General features: G+C 49.7%; 1 protein-coding gene across 2 annotated transcripts in view; it reads right to left on the bottom strand.

Moving 5' to 3' along the window:
• Positions 1 to 17,813, bottom strand: part of stradb (STE20 related adaptor beta) — a 107,533-nt gene that overhangs the window by 74,278 nt on the left and 15,442 nt on the right. For both annotated transcript variants that reach the window (XM_072482425.1, XM_072482435.1), the window contains one exon: positions 10,453 to 10,551. The gene's annotated coding sequence lies outside the window, so the exon portion shown is untranslated. The remainder of the gene's footprint in view (positions 1 to 10,452; positions 10,552 to 17,813) is intronic.

The following is a 17,813-nucleotide window of genomic DNA, read 5'->3' as shown; positions in this document are numbered from 1 at the left end:
TGGCCAGGTCCAAGAACTCTAACTCACAGGCCCGATCCTCAGACTCACAGGCCCCCAGACCCCGCAGTGTGGCAGCGTGTCTGCCGACTCCACCCCCTGTAGACGCATCATCAGCCCCGTGCTATCCGTGGGGGCAGCCATCTTCCAGCCCTCACTGCACGTGCGATCCATGGGGGCCGCCATCTTGGACGCCATCTTCCTCACCACCCGCCACGCTCGACCAACGGGAGCAGCCATCTTGGCCGCCATCTGCTACGCCGCTCAATGCATACGATCAACAAGGGCAGCCATCGCGGAACCGCCCCAGCACCTCCGGCCACGCCGGCTACCCGCAACTCAGCGCGGTCACCCTGGACCAGCCGTGACCCAAGCACCTCCGGAGCTCCATGATGACCGTCCGGGTAAACGGGTACGAGACGCCTTGCCTTTTCGACTGTGGGAGCACAGAGAGCTTCATTCACCCGGACATGGTAAGACGCTGCTCGCTCCCAATTTTCCCAGCGCACCAAACCATCTCCCTCGCCTCTGGGTCGTACTCGGTGCAAATCCGAGGGTGCACTACCGCAACCCTAGCAATACAGGGCGCCGAGTACGCCAATTTTAAATTATATGTGCTCCCAGACCTCTGCGCTCCTCTCTTATTGGGACTAGATTTCCAATTCAACCTCAGGATCCTAACCCTGAAGTTCGGGGGTCCCCGACCCCCACTCACCATATGCAGCCTCGCGACCCTAAAGGTTGACCCTCCCCCACTCTTTGCAAACCTCACCGCCGACTGCAAACCAGTCACCACCAGAAGCAAGCGGAAAAGCAGACAGGACAGGACTTTTATCGTGAGGTCCAGCAACTCTTGCGGGAGGGAGTCATCAAGGCCAGCAATAGCCCGTGGAGAGCTCAGGTGGTGGTCGTCAAGACCGGGAAAAAGAACCGGATGGTTGTAGATTACAGCCAAACCATAAACCGGTACACGCAACTCGATGCGTACCCCCTTCCCCGGATTGCAGACATGGTAAACCAGATCGTACCCTACCGGGTGTTCTCCACAGTGGATCTGAAGTCTGCATACCACCAGCTCCCAATCCGCCCGGAGGACTGCCACTACACGGCTTTTGAGGCAGACGGCCGCCTTTTCCACTTCCTCCGGGTCCCCTTTAGAACATTGAACATTACAGCGCAGTACAGGCCCTTAGGCCCTCGATGTTGCGCCGACCTGTGAAACCACTCTAAAACCCATCTACACTATTCCCTTATCGTCCATATGTCTATCCAATGACCATTTGAATGCCCTTCGTGTTGGCGAGTCCACTACTGTTGCAGGCAGGGCATTCCACGCCCTTACTACTCTCTGAGTAAAGAACCTACCTCTGACATCTGTCCTATATCTATCGCCCCTCAATTTAAAGCTATGTCCCCTCGTGCTAGACATCACCATCGAAGGAAAAAGGCTCTCACTATTTAATCCTCTGATCATCTTGTATGCCTCAATTAAGTCACCTCTTAAACTTCTTCTCTCTAACGAAAACAGCCTCAAGTCCCTCAGCCTTCCCTCATAAGATGTTCCTTCCATACCAGGCAACATTCTCGTAAATCTCCTCTGCACCCTTTCCAATGCTTCCACATCCTTCCTATAATGCGGAGACCAGAATTGCACGCAATACTCCAAATGCGGCCGCATCAGTTTTGTACAGCTGCAACATGACCTCATGGCTCCGAAACTCAATCCCTCTACCAATAAAAGCTAACACACCGTACGCCTTCTTAACAACCCTCTCAACCTGGGTGGCAACTTTCAGGGATTTATGTACATGGACACCGAGATCTCTCTGCTCATCCACACTACCAAGAATCTTACCATTCGCCCAGTACTTTGTCTTCCTGTTATTCCTTCCAAAATGAATCACCTCACACTTTTCTGCATTAAACTCCATTTGCCACCTCTCAGCCCAGCGCTGCAGCTTATCTATGTCCCTCTGTAACTTGTAACATCCTTCCGCACTGTCCACAACTCCACCGACTTTAGTGTCATCTGCAAATTTACTCACCCACCCTTCTATGCCCTCCTCCAGGTCATTTATAAAAATGACAAACAGCAGTGGCCCCAAAACAGATCCTTGTGGTACACCACTAGTAACTGGACTCCAGTTACATTTCCCATCAACCACCACCCTTTGTCTTCTTCCAGCTAGCCAATTTCTGATCCAAACTGAACCCCATGCCTCCGTATTTTCTGCAGTAACCTACCATGGGAAACCTTATCAAACGCTTTACTGAAATCCATATACACCACTTCAACTGCTTTACCCTCATCCACCTGTTTGGTCACCTTCTCAAAGAACTCAATAAGGTTTGTGAGGCACGACCTACCCTTCACAAAACCATGTTGACTATCTCGAATCAAATTATTCCTTTCCAGATGATTATACATCCTATCTCTTATAAACCTTTCCAAGACTTTGCCCACAACAGAAGTAAGGCTCACTGGTCTATAGTTACCGGGGTTGTCTCTACTCCCCTTCTTGAACAAGGGGACAACATTTGCTCTCCTCCAGTCTTCTGGCACTATTCCTGTAGACAAAGATGACTTAAAGATCAAAGCCAAAGGCTCAGCAATCGCCTCCTTAGCTTCCCAGAGAATCCTAGGATAAATCCCATCCGGACCAGGGGACTTATCTATTTTCACACTTTCCAGAATTGCTAACACCTCCTCCTTATGAACCTCAAGCCCTTCTAGTCTAGTAGCCTGAATCTCAGTATTCTCCTCGACAACATTGTCTTTTTCCTGTGTGAATACTGATGAAAAATATTTATTTAGCACCTCTCCTATCTCCTCGGACTCCACGCACAACTTCCCACTACTGTCCTTGACTGGCCCTACTCTTACCCTAGTCATTCGTTTATTCCTGACATATCTATAGAAAACTTTAGGGTTATCCTTGATCCTACCTTCCAAAGACTTCTCATGTCCCTTCCTGGCTCGTCTTAGCTCTCTCTTTAGGTCCTTCCTAGCTAATTTGTAACTCTCGAATGCCCTAACTGAACCTTCATGTCTCATCTTTACATAAGCCTCCTTCTTCCTCTTGACAAGTGTTTTGACTGCTTTAGTAAACCACGGTTCCCTTGCTCGACCACTTCCTCCCTGCCTGACAGGTACATACTTATCAAGGACACGCAAGTAGCTGTTCCTTGAACAAGCTCCACATTTCCATTGTGTCCATCCCCTGCAGTTTTCCTCTCCATCCGATGCATCCTAAGTCTTGCCTCATCGCATCATAATTGCCTTTCCCCCAGATATAACTCTTGCCCTGCGGTATATACCTATCCCTTTCCATCACTAAAGTAAACGTAATCGAATTGTGGTCACTATCACCAAAGTGCTCACCTACCTCCAAATCTAACACCTGTCTTGGTTCATTACCCAGCACCAAATCCAATATGGCCTTGCCTCTCGTTGGCCTATCTACATACTGTGTCAGGAAACCCTCCTGCACACATTGGACAAAAACGGACCCATCTAAAGTACTCAAACTGTAGCATTTCCAGTCAATATTTGGAAAGTTAAAGTCCCCCATAACAACTACCCTGTTGCTTTCGCTCCTATCCAGAATCATCTTTGCAATCCTTTCCTCTACATCTCTGGAACCTTTCGGAGGCCTATAGGAAACCCCTAACAGGGTGACCCGCTCCTTTCCTGTTTCTAACCTCAGCCCATACTACCTCTGTAGACGGGTCCTCATCAAATATCCTTTCTGCCACTGTAATACTGTCCTTGACTAACAAAGCCACCCCTCCCCCTCTTTTACCACCTTGCCTGAGCTTACTGAAATATCTAAACCCCGGCACCTGCAACAACCATTCCTGTCCCTGCTCTATCCATGTCTCCAAAATGGCCACAACATCGAAGTCCCAGGTACCAACCCATGCCGCAAGTTCACCCACCTTATTCCGGATGCTCCTGGCATTGAAGAAGACACACTTTAAACCACCTTCCTGCCTGCCGGTACACTCCTGCAACTTTGAAACCTTACTCATGACCTCACTACTCTCACCCTCCTGTATACTGGAGCTACAATTCAGGTTCCCAATCCCCTGCTGAACTAGTTTAAACCCTCCCGAAGAGCATTAGCAAATTTCCCCCTCCAGGATATTGGTACCCCTCTGGTCCAGGTGTTGACCATCCCATTTGTAGAGATCCCACCGACCCCAGAATGAGCCCCAATTATCCAGAAATCTGAAACCCTCCCCCCTGCACCATCCCTGTAGCCACGTGTTCAACTCCTCTCTCTCCCTATTCCTCGTCTCACTAGCACGTGGCACGGGTAACAACCCAGAGATAATAACTCTGTTTGTCCTAGATCTAAGTTTCCACCCTAGCTCCCTGAATTCCTGCCTTACATCCCTATCCCTTTTCCTACCTATGTCGTTGGTACCTATGTGGACCACGACTTGGGGCTGCTCCCCCTCCCCCTTAAGGATCCCGAAAACACGATCCAAGACATCACGGACCCTGGCACCTGGGAGGCAACACACCAACCGCGAGTCTCTCTCGTTCCCACAGAATCTCCTGTCTACCCCCCGAACTATGGAGTCTCCAATGACTAATGCTCTACTCCTCTCCCCCGTTCCCTTCTGAGCAACAGGGACAGACTCTGTGCCAGAGACCTGTACCCCATGGCTTACCCCTGGTCAGTCATCCCCCCAACAGAATCCAAAGCGGTACACTTGTCACTAAGGGGAACGACCACAGGGGATCCCTGTACTGACTGCTTCCTCCCAGCCCCTCTCACTGTCACCCATCTATATTTATTCTTTGGAGTAACTACATCCTTGAAGCTTCTATCTATAACCACCTCTGCCTCCCGAATGATCCGAAGTTCATCCAGCTCCAGCTCCAGTTCCCTAACGCGGTTTCTGAGGAGCTGGAGATGGGTGCACTTCCCACAGATGAAATCAGCAGGGACACTGATGGCATCCCTCACCTCAAACATTCTGCAGGAGGAACATTGCACTCCCTTCCCTGCCATCCCCTTGAGATAGAAAAAAAAGAAAGAAAGAGCTTACCTGTTATTCACTCTATCCCTTAGGTTAAAGGAGGTGGAAAGGTGGGGGGCACTACAAGTGTAGTATCTAGGGTTTAGAAACTGCCCAACTTAAATACAGGTAAAAATAAAACACTTAACCAGCAACCACTGCACTCCACACAAAAACAGCAATCAGCTGTTATGGGCCTGCTCAAACAATTTAAATCTTTACTACTTACCCAGCAGTCACTCTGTCCTCACTCCGACTGGATTCAGCTGGAAACTCCCTACAGTAAGTTTTTTAAAAATTTACTCCCCTTCTCAGCACCTTCTTTGGCCTCACGAACGGGGTTTCGGTGTTCCAAAGAACAATGGACCGAATGGTGGACCGGTACGGGCTGCGGTCCACATTTCCGTACTTGGACAGTGTCACCATCTGCGGCCATGATCAGCAGGACCACGACGCCAACCTCCACCGATTTCTCCAAACCGCCCAAAAACTCAACCTCACCTACAACAAGGAGAAATGCGTTTTCCGCACAACCAGGCTAGTCATCCTCGGCTACGTTGTGGAAAACGGGGTCCTAGGACCCGACATTGACCGTATGTGCCCCCTCCTGCAACTCCCCCTCCCCCACTGCCCCAAGGCCCTGAAGAGGTGCCTCGGGTTCTTTTCATATTATGCCTAGTGGGTCCCCAACTATGCGGACAAAGCCCGCCCACTAATCAAGGCCACCATCTTCCCACTGGCGACTGAGGCCCGTCAGGCCTTCAGCTGCATCAAGGCTGACATCGCCAAAGCCACGATGCGCGCGGTGGACGCATCAGAGGTCGCTCTCGCCGCTACCCTCAATCAAGCAGTCAGACCGGTAGCGTTTTTTTTGCGCACCCTCACCGCCTCCGAAATGTGGTTGGCGGAGGAGCGAACGGTGGGTGCCAGGGTGACCAGGATCAGGGACGTGCTGGGTGGCGGAGGAGTATGCTGGGTGATACACCACAAGTTAGAACAACGCGTGGCAGTGAATGTCCAGCTCATGGCCGATGCCATCCGAGACCTCAAACGGTCGTGCTCGGACCTGATGGCACTCACGGTCTAGAAAACGCTCAGGTATGCGGTGCTCTCCTGTCTGAGCGAACCCTTGCACGGACAGAATTCCACATTGGTCCCAGGCTCTCGGGGATTGGTACCCCACAATCCTAGCCACCTCACGAAAATGCCCTCCGTGCCTTTTCGCACTGCGCGGAGGGATTTCCTGTACAGGCTGTTGCTGCACACCCTTCACCTCCTTATCCTCACTTGCCACTCAGACAAGCCATGGCGTGTCTTGTTGCCATCTGGTGCCGGAGCTCGCCAATGGAGCTCCCTCGATGGATGGAGGCGTCCTCCCCCTTAATCTTGGGACCTCGGCTGGAAGGTGTTGCATGCGGTAGTGCTGTACAACCACCGATTGCACTGGTTCACTGACTCACAAGCAGCCTGCCATTTTGTAGCCTTGTGGAGTCCATGGACGAGGGGCGTCATTCTCCGACCCCCCGCCGGGTCGGAGAATGGCCGTTGGCCGCCGTGAATCCCGCCCCCGCCCCCCCGGTACCGGAGATTGGGCGGGGGCGGGAATCGGGCTGCGCCGGTTGGCGGGACCCCCCCGCTCAATTCTCCGGCCCGAATGGGCCGAAGTCCCACCCAGAAATTGCCTGTCCAGCCGGCGTAAATCAAAGCTGGTATTTACCGGCGGGACCAGGAGGCGTGGGCGGGCTCCGGGGTCCTGGGGGGGGCGCGGGGCGATCTGACCCCGGGGGGTGCCCCCACGGTGGCCTGGCCCACGATCGGGGCCCACGGATCCGCGGGCGGGCCTGTGCCGTGGGGGCACTCTTTCCCTTCCGTCTCCGCCACGGCCTCCACCATGGCGGAGGCGGAAGAGACTCTCCCCACTGCGCATGCGCGGGAAACTGTCGGCGGCCGCTGACGCTCCCGCGCATGCGCCGCATTTCCGCGCCAGCTGGCGGGGCAACAAACGCCATTTCCACCAGCTGGCGGGGCAACAAACGCCATTTCCGCCAGCTGGCGGGGCGGAAATCCCTCCGGCGCCGGCCTAGCCCCTCAATGTTGGGAGCATTCCGCACCTTTGGGCCGGCGCGATGCCCGTCTGATTGGCGCCGTTTTTGGCGCCAGTCGGCGGACATCGCGCCGTTGGGGGAGAATTTCGCCCCATGTCTGTGTTATGTGTTATAGGCTGCACTCCCTATTTGGTTTTCTGAAAAATCGTCTGTTAATGTTTTGTTTGCCTTCAGCCCCACGCTCCTGATCTCATGGTACGGAGAGGGACGGGAAAAGCGGAGAATCTCCTTGTGAACCGGCTCCTGGCGAAGCTCGCCATTTATAGGTCCAGGCAGCAGGCGACCAAGGGGGGTCATCTGACCAGACTGTCTGCCCCTCTACCATGGCTATATTCGCGGCCGGGAGTCCTTAGAAAGGGAGCATGCGGTGTCCACAGGCACCATCCAGGCCTTCCGTGCCCGGTGGGCACTGCAAGGGGCTCGGATGCTTTATTAACCCCTTTTTGCACTCTCATTTGATATTTTTAATTTTCCGTTAATCTTTGTTACATTCGAGCAGTCCCTAATCAGGAGTGGCCTTATTTTGCTTTATTCCTAAGTTTGTTTTCTTTTTTTACATTTGGTTGATCTCAAAAGAGTGGCCAATCCACCTAACATGCACATCTTTGGGTTGAATTAAATAACACAAACCGTTTAACAAGTCTATCAGACTTATTGTGATTTGGGTAATAACTGCATACTCATACTTGGGTCACTTGACTAAGTTTTGATTATTCGCCTGTTTTCCCGAAGTGACAGAAAACAAGAGTTCTCCCCCTTTGCCTCTGATCATATCATAGTGATGACATAAATGATCACATGTGTGACTTTTCCTAATTGCTAAAGTTATTAAGGCCTTTTTTAAAAACATTTTGGCTATGTTATCGAACAGCTTTCTGAACGCACACACTTCCATTGGGATCTTTTCCTTATCAAACCTCGTTCCATTCTCTGCAATTTTCATTGTTTCAAGCAGCAATCAATTATCTTTCACATGTCTGTGCTAACAAAATACCTTCCTGCATAACTGCTAAAGTATGCTATTTAAACTGTAAATTATGTGCTTGGATATTGTAGTCTGAGTTTACGGGCTTCAGAAAGGCTACAGGCAGAAGAGCATTGCTTTCTTAGGCTAACTATGCATACACAATTTACTCTAACAATAATTCTTGTATTTGCCATTCCCGACTAGTAAAAAGCTGCACAAGTGAATATATATTTTTCAACAACAATGAATAGGCAAAAGTGAAACTTGATGAAATAGGTAAGTATTTGGGAAGGTGCTTATCTTTGAATACAATGTGCACTTTTTATCGTCAGTGAGCATTCTGATGTCCTTGTAGCCAGTTGCCAGGTGACAGACTGTGGCAACCTAAAAACAACGGCTTCTCTGTCCGGTTTCCCCGATCCCTTTCAGAAGGCCGTTGCAGTCACTGCCTAGTACATCTTGCTGGCACAGATTAAGAAGAGAACCAGCAACCTCCTAGTCACCAGCTGCCTGCATCAGGGCCACAATAAGCATCATTATGATACTACACTGCAGTCAGTTGCATATATTAACCACACAACAACAAAAGTAACATTGATGGTTCAGGATTAATTCACTGATTTAGAGTTGTTAAATTTATTGATATTTTATGATTTCTAGATTGTTAAATGTGCCATCTATCGGATGAGACATTAAATTGAGGTTCTGCATCCCCCTTCGGTGCAATAATAAGATTCAAGGCACTATTTCAAAGAACAGCAGGGAGGCCTTCCCTCTGTCCTGAATAATATTTATCTCTCCACCAACACCAAAGAAAAGATTATCTGTTTGTAGATCTCATTATGAACAAATTATGCTGCAGCATTTCCTGCAATACAACAGTGAGTACAATTCACAAAAGTACTTCATTGACTATAAAGTGCATTGGGACACCCTGAGATTGGGAAAAGTGTGATATAAGTGCAAGTCTTTTTTTTCTTGGGAACTTCAGTAGTTCTGTTCTTCATATTAATTTAGCTCCAATGTTCACTGGACTCTAATATTCCAGTCATTGATGTAGTGTTCAATTGTTCTGTGTTTGATTATGTGAGTCTGTTAAATATTGATATTGATATTCACTGTTCTTGATTGGTTCAGCCTGGGTACGGACTCAAAGTAAACAAAACTGTAGAAGGTGCTGGAAGCTAGAGCTGAAGCATGGAGTAAACATTTTAAATACATTTCATAAAACATGTTACACACATAAACCGAGTGGAATCTATTCATACATCCAAGATATAAAATATACAACAATTAAAATTAAACAAAATATTTGTTGATCATCGAAGGCTAAACAGTGCATTAAGCAGCACAGTGTGGTACTGAGGCTCAGTTTCAATATGTATGTGTTCATCAGCAAAAAAACCTGTCCAGAATAGAGATTACCTCTCTGAGGGACGCCGCACTCTGCATTTCTGGGAAAGCCAGGCTCAGAAGGCCTCAGAAGAAATGCAGAGCAGCATCGAGTTGGGGGGAATGTTCGAGCAGTCAGCAGTCTGACAATGATCGCCACTTCTCCAAGGATGTGGGCCATTAGATTGTTAAGAATGGGCAGCACGGTAGCATAGTGGATAGCACAATTGCTTCACAGCTCCAGGGTCCCAGGTTTGTTTCCCGGCTTGGGTCACTGTGCGGAGTCTGCACGTTCTCCCCGTGTGTGTGTGGGTTTCCTCCGGGTGCTCCGGTTTCCTCCCACAGTCCAAAGATGTGCAGGTTAGGTGGATTGGCCATGATAAACTGCCCTTCGTGACCAAAATTACCCTTAATGTTGGGTGGGGTTACTGGGTTATGGGGATAGGGTGGAGGTGTGAACCTTGGGTAGGGTGCTCTTTCCAAGAGCCGGTGCAGACTCGATGAGCCGAATGGCCTCCTTCTGCACTGTAAATTCTATGATTAACATTTGATAGTGTATTCATTTATGAATTCAGATGTTGATACTCACTCTGAGGAGAATGGTCATGGCTGCTGTCATGGAGGCAAAATCCTGGAACTACCTCCCTAACGGCACTGTAGGTAACCTACACTACATGGACTGCAGGGGGTCAAGAAGGCAACTCACCACCTTCTCAAGGACAATTAGGTATTGTTAATAAATACTGGTCTGGCTAATGATACTACATCCCGTGAAATAATTTTTAAAAAGTGATTAATGTTTCTATGCTGCCAAGGCACTTGTCCCTCTATAGAGTTTCAAAGGTGGTGGAGACAAGCGGAAAAGTGTTTGTTTGAAGCTTCTTGCACATGGCTTCCTATGCCCTGGTCAAAGAGCAATATCTCCACATGCATTCATGTATAAATTGGAGGAGCACCCACCTGGTCCTTCAGAATGTCCTTTACCTGGAAGGGATGAGGGGAGGATGCCTTGTCTATATGGAGGCTTGCTTGCCTGATGACTTTAAGATAGAGGGAAACCTGTAAAGCACAGACAAACTTAATGCATCATTTCAATTCATTCACACATTCACGAGGCATCGATGGTGCAGGCTTCAGGCACTCCTGCGTTGGTAATGGCTCGAATCCAGATGAGGAAAAGGAGGGCCCATCACAGTTTGACACAGGGTCAGGAGGAGCAAGGGCCTGAGCAACAAGAGACAGTGGGCCTTCTATAAGATCAAGAGGCTGGCACACTGGGACCAGTCAAGGACAGGGATGGGAAGTTGTGTGTGGAGTCTGAAGAGATAGGCGAGATACTAAATGAATATTTTTCGTCAGTATTCACTCAGGAAAAAGATAATGTTGTGGAGGAGAATGCTGAGACCCAGGCTAATAGAATAGATGACATTGAGGTACGTAGGGAAGAGGTGTTGGCAATTCTGGACAGGCTGAAAATAGATAAGTCCCCGGGGCCTGATGGGATTTATCCTAGGATTCTCTGGGAGGCCAGGGAAGAGATTGCTGGACCTTTGGCTTTGATTTTTATGTCATCATTGGCTACAGGAATAGTGCCAGAGGACTGGAGGATAGAAAATGTGGTCCCTTTGTTCAAAAAGGGGAGCAGAGACAACCCCGGCAACTATAGACCGGTGAGCCTCACGTCTGTAGTGGGTTAAGTCTTGGAGGGGATTATAAGAGACAAGATTTATAATCATCTAGATAGGAATAATATGATCAGGGATAGTCAGCATGGCTTTGTGAAGGGTAGGTCATGCCTCACAAACCTTATTGAGTTCTTTGAGAAGGTGACTGAACAGGTAGACGAGGGTAGAGCAGTTGATGTGGTGTATATGGATTTCAGCAAAGCATTTGATAAGGTTCCCCACGGTAGGCTACTGCAGAAAATACGGAGGCTGGGGATTGAGGGTGATTTAGAGATGTGGATCAGAAATTGGCTAGCTGAAAGAAGACAGAGGGTGGTGGTTGATGGGAAATGTTCAGAATGGAGTTCAGTTACAAGTGGAGTACCACAAAGATCTGTTCTGGGGCCGTTGCTGTTTGTCATTTTTATCAATGACCTCGAGGAAGGCGCAGAAGGGTGGGTGAGTAAATTTGCAGACGATACTAAAGTCGGTGGTGTTGTCGACAGTGTGGAAGGATGTAGCAGGTTACAGAGGGATATAGATAAGCTGCAGAGCTTGGCTGAGAGGTGGCAAATGGAGTTTAATGTAGAGAAGTGTGAGGTGATTCACTTTGGAAGGAATAACAGGAATGCGGAATATTTGGCTAATGGTAAAGTTCTTGGAAGTGTGGATGAGCAGAGGGATCTAGGTGTCCATGTACATAGATCCCTGAAAGTTGCCACCCAGGTTGATAGGGTTGTGAAGAAGGCCTATGGAGTGTTGGCCTTTATTGGTAGAGGGATTGAGTTCCGGAGTCAGGAGGTCATGTTGCAGCTGTACAAAACTCTGGTACGGCCGCATTTGGAGTATTGCGTACAGTTCTGGTCACCGCATTATAGGAAGGACATGGAGGCTTTGGAGCGGGTGCAGAGGAGATTTACCAGGATGTTGCCTGGTATGGAGGGAAAATCTTATGAGGAAAGGCTGATGGACTTGAGGTTGTTTTCGTTAGAGAGAAGAAGGTTAAGAGGAGACTTAATAGAGGCATACAAAATGATCAGGGGGTTGGATAGGGTGGACAGTGAGAGCCTTCTCCCGCAGATGGAAATGGCTGGCACGAGGGGACATAGCTTTAAACTGAGGGGTAATAGATATAGGACAGAGGTCAGAGGTAGGTTCTTTACGCAAAGAGTAGTGAGGCCGTGGAATGCCCTACCTGCAACAGTAGTGAACTCGCCAACATTGATGGCATTTAAAAGTTTATTGGATAAACATATGGATGATAATGGCATAGTGTAGGTTAGATGGCTTTTGTTTTGGTGCAACATCGTGGGCCGAAGGGCCTGTACTGCGCTGTATCGTTCTATGTTCTATGTTCTATGACTGCAATGGCGAGCATTGGTCTGACCTTGGGTGTATTTCTAGCAATGCTCTTACTTAGAGATGAGTGAAAGGTAGTGCTGGAGGTATCCTCATATGTCCTGGGATGCGATTGCTCACATCTACCAACTTCTCCAGGACAAGCTATGGCCATAAAGACTCTGTAGGCATCGTGTGGAGCTCCTGGCCTGCAACATGTGATTGCCTGTCCCGGTACCCTTTAAATATAATGCCAGGACATTCGGCCCCATGAGCCAATGATAGAGTACTGTCGACCACAAGATTTTCCAAACTCCTTGCAGATGCATAATCAATGAGGCGAAAAGCGAAAGATGTCCATCTGTCTCCATGCCCAGCGGGAATCACATTCACATTCCTGCCCGCCACCGGACTTAGTCTCCAGAATGGAAAATTGTCTTTAACTATTTACATTATATTTCTGTAACTCTCCTTTTCTTACAGCTCCAGATTCTACCCAACTCCAACTCTTACTCTTCCCCTCTCCAAGTCACGTCCTGGGGTATTCATTGTTCAGCAGTATTCTCTACCATTAGGGAAGATGACTTGGAGTGATGGAAGCTTTCTTTTGCATCTGGCAGGGCACCATCATCTGAAAATAGGACCGGACTTTAGCATCATTGCTGCCAGCATAGTTGGGAAGCAGAGAGTAAGGCTGGAGGATGACAGAGCTGCAAGGGCAATGAAGATTTTTCATCATAAGACAGACCTTAAAGAGAATCGATCGTTGAACCCTCTAGGACTAGAAGAGAAGAACAATGGACATTCTGAGGAACTTGTCTTCCCCTCGGAGGACCCTGGGAAGAAGCTTCAGAAGAGGAATGATCTTCAACTCCACAGCTATATAATCATCCACTGCTGCAACAAAGACTGAAAAGGCATTGAAGATCTGAGATTTCAATGAACTTAGACAACAAAGGAACATAAGACCAACTTCCTTTCAGATTGTCAGGAAATGTTGGGGGATGTTTTTGTAGGGGGGGTTCTTGGGAGGGGGGGAAGGGGTTCGATGTTAACAATGGACAGGGGTGGGTCAGGCTTATGGGGCAGGGCCCGGTGGTATGGTGATGGTGGATAAGAAAGGTGGGGGGGGGGTGAGAGACCCCCAGTAAGGATAATCACGTGGAACGTGAGAGGGCTAGTAGGTCCGGTCAAGAGGTCAAGGGTGCTTGCACATCTTAAAAGTTTGAAAGCTGATGTAGCAATGCTGCAGGAGACTCACTTGAGGGTGAAGGACCAGGTGAGACTTAAAAAGGGCTGGGTTAGCCAAGTGTTTCACTCCAGATTTGATGGAAGGGCTCGAGGGGTAGCGGTGCTGGTCAGCAAAAGGGTACGCTTCCAGATGGAGAAGGTGGTGGCAGATTAGGGGGGTAGATATGTGATTGTGACAGGGGCATCGGAGGGGAGATTAGTGGCGCTGTTAAGTGTATAGGGTCCCAATTGGGACGATGTGGGATTCGCGAGGAAGGTGGTTGGGACTATTCCCGACTTAGACACGCATGAGCTGATTTTGGGGGGGGACTGGAACCTGGTGCAGGAGCCAAGGTTAGACAGATCACGGCCGCGCTCGCTGGTCCCATCAGGGGGGGCGAAGGCGCTGGCTGGGCTAATGGTGGAAATGGGAGGGGTGGACCCTTGGAGGTTCCTGCACCCAAGGGAACGGGAGTATTCGTTTTTCTCAGCGGTCCATAAGGTATACTCGCGGATGTACTTTTTTGTGGTGGGGAAGGCTTTGCTGGCTGGAGTCAAGGGGTCGGAATACTCTGCAATTGCAGTGTCAGATCACGCTCCACATTGGGTGGATATGGTGCTAGAGAAGGGGGCAGCGCAGAGACCGGGGTGGAAACTGGATGTGGGGCTTTTGGGGAACCAAGTATTCTGTGAGAAAATTGAAAAGGTAATTAAGGAATATGTAGGTTTCAATTGTACGGGTGAGGTGTCGAAGGCAGTCGTCTGGGAGGCTCTAAAGGCAGTAGTGAGAGGTGAGGTAATTTCGTTTAAGGCTAGGGTGGATAAGGAGGAGAGGTTGGAGCGGCAGAGGGTAATAGATGAGATGTTGGAGGTAGACAGGAGGTATGCAGAGGATGGGGACCCGGCGAAGCTGGAAAAGAGGAAAGAACTACAGGCGAGCTTCGACCGACTGTCCACCAGGAAGGCGGTGCGCCAACTGAGACGAGCAGGGGTGCAGTTTATGAACATGGAGATAAGGCATGTTAGCAGGTCAGCTCCGGAGGGAGGCAGCGGCAAGGGAAATTCTTCAGGTGAAGGATAGGGCAGGGAAGTTGGTGGTGGCCCCAGTGCTGATTAACAAGGTTTTTGAGGAGTTTTATGAGAGGTTGTACAAGTCAGAGCCACTCGGAGGAGACCGTGAGATGCAGGAATTTCTCGATGGGTTGGAGTACCCGAGGCTAGGGGAGGGGGCAGGGCTACATTAGAAGGAGCAATAGTGGAGCAGGAGATAAAGGATGCGATTGGGAGGATGCAGTCGGGGAAGGTGGCAGGGCCGGATGGGTTTCCGGTGGAATATTATAAAAAATTTAAGGATAGGTTGGCACCCCTTATGGTGGGGATGTTGGAGGAGGCGATAGGGAAGGGGGTGTTGCCGCAAACCTTGGGGCAGGCATCAATTTCCTTGTTACTAAAAAAAGATAAGGATCCGACGGAGTGTGGGTCGTATCGGCCCATATCACTTCTGAATGTGGACGTAAAAGTGTTGGCAAAGGTACTGGCGGGTAAGCTGGAGGAGTGCCTTCCGAAGGTAATAGGGGAGGATCAGACAGGGTTCGTGAAAGGGAGGCAGCTGTTTTCGAACATTAGGAGGGTTTTGAACATTGTTATGGCACCGGCGGAAGGGAACGAAACAGAGGTAGTTGTGGCATTGGACGCCGAGAAGGCATTTGATCGGGTAGAATGGGGGTACCTGATGGCAGTGCTGGAGCGGTTTGGGATTGGACCAAGGTTTGTGAACTGGGTAAAGCTATTATATAAGGAACCGAAGGCGAGTGTCCGCACAAATAATATCAGTTCGAGATATTTCTCTCTCCACCGTGGGATGAGACAGGGATGTCCTATGTCCCCCCTGCTGTTTGCACTTGCGATTGAGCCATTGGCCATCGCATTGAGAAGTTCGGGAGCATGGAAAGGAATAGTGCGGGGGGGGGGGGGGATAGAGCATAGGGTGTCCTTATATGCCGACGACTTGCTGCTGTATGTGTCGGAGCCGAGTGCGTCGATAGGAGGAATATTGGAGCTACTGCGGGTATTTGGGTCTTTCTCGGGGTACAAGTTGAACCTGGACAAGAGTGAGTACTTTGTGGTGTCTCGGCCGGGGGTGGGGGCAGGGGTGGGGGGGCTGCCATTCCGTAGAGCAGGGACTCATTTTAGGTATCTGGGGGTGCAGGTTGCCCGGGAGTGGGGGAGGCTTCGCAGGTACAACATCATTAGTTTGGTGGGGAGAGTGACAGCCGATCTGGCAAGGTGGGACTGCCTTCCTCTGTCACTGGCAGGTCGGGTACAGGCGGTTAAAATGAATGTGTTGCCACGATTCCTGTTTATTTTTCAATGCCTACCGATTTTCCTGCCAAAGACCTTTTTCAGGGAGATTGAGGGAAGGATTACCTCATTCATATGGGGAGGGAAGGTGGCCAGAGTGAGAAAGGTGCTGCTACAGAGGGGAAGGCAGGCAGGGGGTTTGGGTCTCCCGAACTTGTTGTACTACTACTGGGCGGCGAATGTGGAGAAAGTGCGGAGCTGGGTCAGAGGGGTGGATTCTCAGTGGGTCAGAATGGAGGAGAGTTTGTGCAGGGGTTCGGGGCTTAAGGCACTTGCAACAGCGCCGCTCCCGATAGCTCCGAGGAAATATTCAGGGAGTCCGGTAATAATAGCTTCATTGAAAATCTGGAGGCAGTTTCGCCAACACTTCGGGTTGGGTTTAGGGTCAAGGGAAATGCCGATTCGGGGAACAACAGATTTGAGCCAGGGAGGTGGGATGGAAGTTTTCGGAAATGGGAAGAGAAGGGGATTAAGACGCTAAAAGATTTGTTTCTTCGGGGTCGATTTGCAGGACTGAGGGAGCTGGAAGCGAAGTATGGGCTAGAGCAGGGAGAAGGGTTTAGGTACATGCAGGTTCGGGATTTTGCCAGGAAGGAGATACAGAGCTTCCCAGAGGAACCGGCCTCCACATTGCTGGAGGAGGTGTTGACGACAAGAGGACTGGAGAAGGGGGCAGTGTCAGCGGTGTACGGAGCTATTCTGGAAGAGGATAAGGCACCACTGGAAGGGATCAAAGCAAAGTGGGAGGAAGAGTTGGGAGAGGTTATAGAGGAGGGGGTCTGGTGTGAGGTGCTCCGGAGAGTGAATGCCTCCACCTCATGTGCGAGGTTGGGGCTGATACAGCTGAAGGTGGTATATAGAGCGCACCTCACGAGGGCGAGGATGAGCCGATTTTTTGAAGGAGTAGAGGATGTGTGTGAGCGTTGCGGGGGGGGGGGGGAAATCACATTCATATGTTTTGGTCCTGTCCAAAGCTAGGGGAGTACAGGAAGGAGGTGTTTCGGGTAATTTCCAAGGTGGTGCGTGTGAAACTGGACCCGGGTCCCCAGGAGGCCATATTTGAGGTGTCGGACCAGCCAGGGTTGGAAACGGGAGCGGAGGCAGATATCATAGCCTTTGCCTCGTTGATCGCCCGAAGGCGGATCCTGCTGGGATGGAGAGCAGCCTCTCCACCCAGTGCCCTGGCGTGGCGGGGGGACCTGTTGGAATACTTGACCCTTGAGAAGGTTAAGTTCGAACTGAGGGGAAGCTCGGAGGGGTTCTACAAGTCATGGGCACTATTTATTATGCACTTTCAAGAACTGGATAACATCGAACATTAGTTTGGGGGGGGGGGGGGGTGCTGTGTAGATTAAGGGTGACTATGGATAATCCCTGATTCTTTTTTGTCATTTGTTTATGTAAACATGTGGGCTGAGGTTTGGGTGTTGGTGGGCGGATGGGATCGTTGTTATTATGGGGATTGACATATCTTGCTGATTATTGTTTATTGTTGATGGGTGTAAATGTGGGAGAAAATGTGAAAAAGGAGAATAAAAAGATTTTTAAAAAAAAGATTGTCAGGAAAAGAAGCAAAGATGATTTCCCAACAATATTTTGGGTGGACCATCTACTTTCTGTAGGCAATGATAAGAGAGCCCACACCTCTCTCTGTTTGAGGTTGCTGCGCTGTGAGCAATGCGAAGAATTGCTGAGAATATGGGGACAAAACAGCCTCATATTCTGCAA

Source organism: Scyliorhinus torazame, chromosome 2, assembly GCF_047496885.1.
Source record: "Scyliorhinus torazame isolate Kashiwa2021f chromosome 2, sScyTor2.1, whole genome shotgun sequence".
Lineage (NCBI taxonomy): Eukaryota > Metazoa > Chordata > Chondrichthyes > Carcharhiniformes > Scyliorhinidae > Scyliorhinus > Scyliorhinus torazame.
The sequence above is the reverse complement of the archived record's forward strand: the minus strand, read 5'-3'. Positions and strand labels throughout refer to the sequence as shown.